We start from the raw sequence: 6,725 nt of genomic DNA on the forward strand, positions 1-6,725 counted from the left end.
GTAACTGTGTTGGTAGAGCCTGAGCTGGTAGCAAGCTCCAAGTGCTTTGCAAGGAAATTCACTGCAGTGAAGTGCCATTTTCCACATTCCCAGTTGTTACAAGAGTGCCTAGATTCAAAAGACTAAATAGCCTCCTTTGTTTATTACATAATCTGCAGAACTGCAAGCAGAGAGCAACAAGGAAAGCACAGATCCTTCCTCTGAGTACTCTAACATGCCCCCTGTCCAAAAGAAGTCTCTCTTCAGGCTCATTGCTTTGGTACTCAGCCGTTCACTTCGGCAGCTTTTTCCAAATTGCAGAGATCCCTATTTATTATGTCCATCCATACAATTATCTACATCTACACACATGTATGTGCTGCGCTGGCTGGGCACATTGAGGCCCATCTGCCAGGCTGGCACTGTGCCCACCGGGACGTTGGTCGGTCCATTTCACTAAAGCGGAACTGTCAGGCGGTGATGGACTTTGGTGGGCAGCCAAGAGCCCTCCTTTCTCCAGGGAAGAAAGCCTCCCAGCGCCACTCAAGTTCGTGTGGCACACTACGGGAGCACGACCATTGGCACGCACGCCAAAGCAAAGAAGATTTGAAAGAGGAAAGAAAAGAGGAGAGCTGACTGGTACTTCAGACTGTGATCCAGGCCTACTTTGTGGAGGTGATTATGGCGGACAATGCTGCTGCGGCTGAGCACAGGCTAGCCATCATTTAACTTTGACTTTGGCACCAATCAAGTACAACAGGGAAATTGTGAGATGACTCAATAGATGTAAATAGCCACTATACAGGGCAATTTGGTGAGGCATAAGGGCATAGACAAATGGCCTACAAAAGGCAGCTCCTTCCATGCGCGTGCAGACTTGGTGAGTAACTCCAGCTGCCCAGGAACCTGTAGTCAACATCAGAACTGCATGCATCAGATCTTCAATTCAGCCCAAATTTTTCCAAGCAGGATCATCTTGCACATGCTGCACCCTCTCACATTTGTGTTTAAAGCTGACCTTTTACACTTGCACTGTGTGAAGACAGAGGAGGGTCATGGTTTGCATTGGGGTTTTAATCTCTCAGTGACAATAATAACATGCTAGGAAATGCTGCATTATCTTCTACTTTTCCTCCTGTCACCTGTGAACTTGACCACTAGAAGCCTGCTTTAGAACCTCTCAATGTGGCTATTCCTCATGGCTGGAACCAGCTTACCCACGCTCACTGGTGTTAAGTAGGATGCAAACACAGCTCTGCCTCCCTGCACGAGCCAAGACAGTTCGATGTGGTCTCACTGTTCAATGGGTCTATTCACCCGTAAGTATGACAAGCAAATTCTGGCACTAAACCAGCAGCTCCTCTGCTCCCCAGGAATGCCCAAGGGCAAAATTATATCATGCTTTTATTTAAACCAACATGGTCAAACTTCACTATGAAGGAGTTTTACCAGTTAAATGAACTTCCACTCACACCCACTGTGCGAGGAATTAGTGGTCAGGAAGAAGTCCCAGCTGAACTTTTGAAAAGCTGGAGACAATGCTGCAAGTTTCTTTCCCCTGCTGAGTTTAATCAGGTCAGAAAAATCTTACATTATGATAATTACATCACAAAACAGTTTATACACATTTCTGTCACATGACGTTTTAATTGCTGTTACCTCTTTAGACAACTAAGCCAAGGCAGAGCTTGTCAGCACCAAGAGAAAAAAATCAAGTGTGCTTCTGAAGTCTGAATTTCTTCTTAAGAAAATAAGCAGACATCCAGACCACTACATGAGGAAATTCCGCATGTATCTTCTACTTCAATTTTGAATGGATCTTCTGACATCTCTTCCAGCTAAGAAGATTAAAAAAGACCAAATCATTTGAGATATTGCACTGCTTCTTGACATCAATCTGGTGAAAGATTTAACTGAAAAGAGCCTTTATTTTCGTACTTTGTACATTACAGGATGGAATTCTGTTAAGTTGTAATCTCTTTTGAACAATTATAGAATCGCTGTATTTCTCTTTACAGGCTGCTCTGCCTATACAGAGAGAGTATACCTACAAAAATGCAGCAGCCTCTCTACAATAAAAGGTAAGGTTCAGGATTTCCCTCTGGGTCCTTGTGCCATATGCACAGGCATGTGAACTGTCAGTAGTGCTTCTCACATAATCAGTACAAATACAGTGCTTCCAAGAGATGAAGTCGCACATTTTATAGTAAAGGCACTGCATGAAACAATCACAGTCCCTAGCAGCAGCTGTGGATGTGCCATAGGTAAGTCGAACAGTTGTGATCTCCTTCTCTCTTCAGTGGGATGGAGAAAATACACAAAGACTGGATTTATGTCATTGTAATTGAGGGAAGGATTTTGCCCCATACAAAACACATGCCTCCAGACATTGTCTGTCTTAAGCAGCAGGCCAAAAACCTGGCTCTACTGAAGTGAACTGCATCAGGGCAATTAGTCTCAGATTTGGTCATCTCCACACCAGCACACAAACACCACTGAAAGTTCCAAGTTCTTACAAGTGGCTTGGCATTTTATCTCAGTTGCTGAGACCACTAAACTTTCCCTGCACTGATTTCTCCACAAGTGACGCTAGATGTCTGTACATCTTAAGAATACAATAGATGCATCTAACTTAAAAACAGATGAAGCATTTACGCTTTAACTGGAATTTGTACAATTTAGATCTAAATTTGCACATCTTTCCTATATGGTTTTCCATATGTCTTCATTGTAACAGTTTCCCAATTTAAGGCGATGTAAGAAGACGGAAGGTTTTTCTGCAAGACCATGAACACACACACCCTACCCCAAAACCAACACTAACATCTGCAGCGATCACAATATGGTAACACAGGAGATTAAAAATATACAGATCAATAATGTTCTGCTATGATTTCCAAACAGAAACCTCATGCAATTTTTTCCAAACACAGTCCCTCTAGTAGCTCTTGTAATGACATTGGAGAGGAAGACATTGCATTACACTCTTCAAGCCATTCTGATAGTCCCACACACAATTTTCCCCCTGCCTCCCCCCGATTTTCAGCAAAAGTGTCATTCTTATGCTGTTTGTGTAAGTGGACAGAATTTCAAGCATCTGCTCCCAAATGATTATAAATCAAGGAACCTTCATGCTCCATTAGCTTGAGAAGATAGCATTATTAATGACTGCTATTCAAGGAAGTTCACAGTAAGTGTCTAAGTGAAGACACCTCTGATGTAAGGCTTTGTTTTGTTTCCAAAAACAGCTGCGTGGGCAAATCTTTCCTCTTGCTGTTTAACATATTTCTGAGGCTACCACTTCTAAGAAATATCAATCATTTTCGTTAGCTTAGCAGTTACATCAGTTTCCTCTGGAAAAAGAAACAATACTGACATTCTACAGCAATGCTCATGAAAAGTCATTAGCTTAACAAATACTGGGGTCTATGAAGATGCAATACTGCTCTTACTCTGCTATGCTTTATCCAGTTCCAGAAGTCCGAAAAAGCTGGTTGAACTCTAAAGCACAAAAAGTGAAAATTTAATTATTAGGTTGTATTACATGGACTTGAAACAATGTAATAAATGACTGGGTATAGCCTGGCAGAGCTGGTTTGCTCCACAGGTTAATACACCATCATTTCCTACATGATCCTAACCAGCAGCCTTCTATTTCCATAGAAGTAGGACCAACTCTGCAAAGAAAAGGCGAGTCAGAGGTCTGATTAGCTGAGTCTTCTGCCTGTTAGTTACTTGCCTAGGTGCACAATGGATGTGAGGCAGCACATGCATGAATACCACACAATACTGAATTTCGAGATAAGAGATCTGACTCATCACTCCACTGCACCAGTTTTATGCCTACGGGGCTCCATGTTCTTCCATGGTGACTCAGACCCAAGACTTCCCTCTCTCCAGGAAAAACATGACAAGTCATGCAGTACATGTCAGACTTACCCATCAACTATAATCCCCATTTGCACTGCAAAACTAATTGGAATGTAACATTCCATACCACTTGCATCTTGCTGTTAAGCCTAGAGATAGGAATATATACAATTAATGCAAAGAGCAGCAGTTTAAAATATAGTCATTGGAATTAACCCTAGTACACCTGGCAAAACAGTCAAGGAACCCTGTTTGAGAAAACAGTTCTTTCCAAATGTAAGTCATGTCAATACGGGCACACTATGATTAACAACATGGAATTAAGGAGAAGGAGATTAGTCTCTGGAACAAAAAGTTTCTCTGAAACAGTTCTCATTGCAAGACCGCTGCTTTCACTTTTCTAACCCGAGGCTGCTGAAACACAAGAAACTTTGAACAATTCTAAGGTAGGCATTGACTGTTTCTTCGAAAAGGACACGCTGTGTTTACGACAGCTATTTTTGGCTTTCAACTATACAAGTATAAAACACCATGAGGCCCATTTTCTTCTCACAGCTTCATGTCTGTATATATTCATTGATTTCAGTGCAATTATATCTGATTATTTGCCTGGAATGGAAGTTAGATCAGTGCTGACCCTTATATGCAATTCTGAATGGATTTATACTGGACAAAATGTGTAAGAGGAGACAATCTACTCTACAGTCTGACAGCATACAACTGTAGAAATCAAGGAAATAATTAATAAAGCTATAAACCTTCAAAGCCAAACCAAACAATTCATCCTTCATCTTGCTCTAAACCTTAAGGGATTGGTATCCAGCAGTTTACCATAAGGTACCTTGTGGTTTTTTTCTGTTTTTTAGTCACAGAATCAGTGGGCTACTCTAGAATGCAGAGATCACTGCCACAGGTTTCTGCGCAGGATTGGGTTCTGAGCTACTTTGCAGACAGAGTTGAAGCTACGATGGTTGATCCTGCACAGTTCTGCCATGCTGGGCCCTGGTGCACACAACCAGTAAGATGCTGAAAACTGCTTGTGGAAATGATTACACACCACTGGGGAGCCACACATACTGAGTATTACATGCATAAACCATCCACTTGCTTGTGATGGCAGAGGGCACATGTATGTAATTTTGTATTTACTACCACCACTGCAAGATGACAGCATCTCATTCTGACTGCACTTACATCTCACTGAGAGGTCAAGGCAGGAGATGGTATTATATGTGTGCTTTTCTACAGGAAGGCAAGATTTATTCAGTTCTTTGAGATTTACCTCTGTCTTATGAAAAAGAAAAAAACAAAATCTACAAAAAACCACAAAATCGTCCACTGCAACGAATACAGACTTTGAATAAATGCAGGACCTTGACTGCAACAGGAAGGTGAAACCCAAAAATGTGTCAGTAGGATCATTCTCTTTTGAGGAGCACTATAAAGACATGAACTTAAAATAGACATAGCTCTTATCTCATGCTCACTTACCCTTTCACAACCAGAAACCAGGGTGACTTAAAAACCTAGTGCTTACTACTCTTTGGTTGCCATAATTTTATTAGTCTGGTCATGTGGCGGTCACAGGTATGAGACACAACCTGGTATCCAGGTAAAAGTTATGGAAACAGCTCCATAGCTAATGATACTGTTAAACCACAGAATCCTTGCCTTTATCCCCATTATTAAAATACTTCTACACCCAAAAAACAAGGGGAGAAGCAGAGGTACAGCGTTCAGAAGTGAACAGCAAGTTACAAAACTTCAAACACAACACAATATATTGAAAGCCTACTAGCACCAAATTTGTGATGCTGCTTATATACTTGAACCTAAGGTGAACCTCTCCTTTTAACATCTGGGTCACCAGTAACTATCAAGGATTACCAGACCACACTGCTTCCTACCCACGCCTGAAGTACTACTAAAGTACTACCTAAAACATCACCCATGCTGGGAAATGGATCCAGTGATTAAGTACCCGATTCAGCGGTCGCCGGCAGTATTTCACTTTGAGTGGTAGCTGGTCTCTAGCATGGGAGTGTAGAACAAGCCAGTTTGGCTGCAACGATCGAGATTTTCACCGCCCAGCACCAAAGTTTGCCAAGGAGCCGGTGAACGCACAGGTAAGGCAGTGGCTGCTGCGCTGCGGGGCGCCGTCCTTTCGTCACTTTTACCTCAGCCGGCTGCAAGAGGCGACAGCAGGCGAGCAGGGACAGCCCACCGGGTCCCCAGGGGGTCTCCAGGGTCCCCGGGACTGCTGCACGGAGCGGCTGGGTGGGCGACAGGAGCGAGTGCCGTGCCGCATGCCTGTGCACACTCGCACGCCGGGAGCGCCTCAGCGGCGCCTGGGGACAGGCGGGAGCGCCGTGCGACCCCACCGGGGCGGCCTCGGGAGGGTGGGGGACGAGGGGGGGCTGCTCCCCCGCCTGGCCCACCCTCCGGAGCCCGCCCCCCACCCCCTGACCACGGTGCCGATGGGGAACCCCCGGCGCCCCCCGCCCCGCACGGGCACAGGGCAACAGGCGGCTGCGCCCCCCGCCCAGCGCCTCGCACCCGCTGCCCCGGTCGGGATCGCTACCTCGGGAAGGCTCCGTGCGCTCCCGCCGCCGCCTGCTCCCGCCGCCGCCGGGGCGGATCAGCTGATATTTACCTGTGAGGTAATGCACGCTCCGTAAGGTCACCGTGCACCCGCCGCCGGCACACGGTGCCAGGCAGGAGGAGGGACGCGCCGGGAGGAGCGGGAGTTGCTCCTGCTCCGCCGCCGCCGCGCACGGCGCCGGAGCGGGGCGGCCGCGCCGCGCAGAGGCAGAGGCGGCCGCTGCCGCTGCAGCTCCTGGCACATGCTGCAGGTGTCAGCGCAGGAGCTGCCCCGC

General features: G+C 45.7%; 1 protein-coding gene across 1 annotated transcript in view; it reads right to left on the reverse strand.

The window, feature by feature from the left end:
• The window catches only part of DTNA (dystrobrevin alpha), a 221,230-nt gene extending 214,592 nt beyond the window's left edge, over positions 1–6,638 (reverse strand). Inside the window, exon 1 of the mRNA XM_041473811.1 lies at positions 6,503–6,638. The gene's annotated coding sequence lies outside the window, so the exon portion shown is untranslated. The remainder of the gene's footprint in view (positions 1–6,502) is intronic.
• Between the last annotated feature and the right edge of the window lie 87 nt (positions 6,639–6,725).

This window comes from Pyrgilauda ruficollis, unplaced genomic scaffold (assembly GCF_017590135.1).
Source record: "Pyrgilauda ruficollis isolate IOZ18807 unplaced genomic scaffold, ASM1759013v1 scaffold30, whole genome shotgun sequence".
Taxonomy (NCBI): domain Eukaryota; kingdom Metazoa; phylum Chordata; class Aves; order Passeriformes; family Passeridae; genus Pyrgilauda; species Pyrgilauda ruficollis.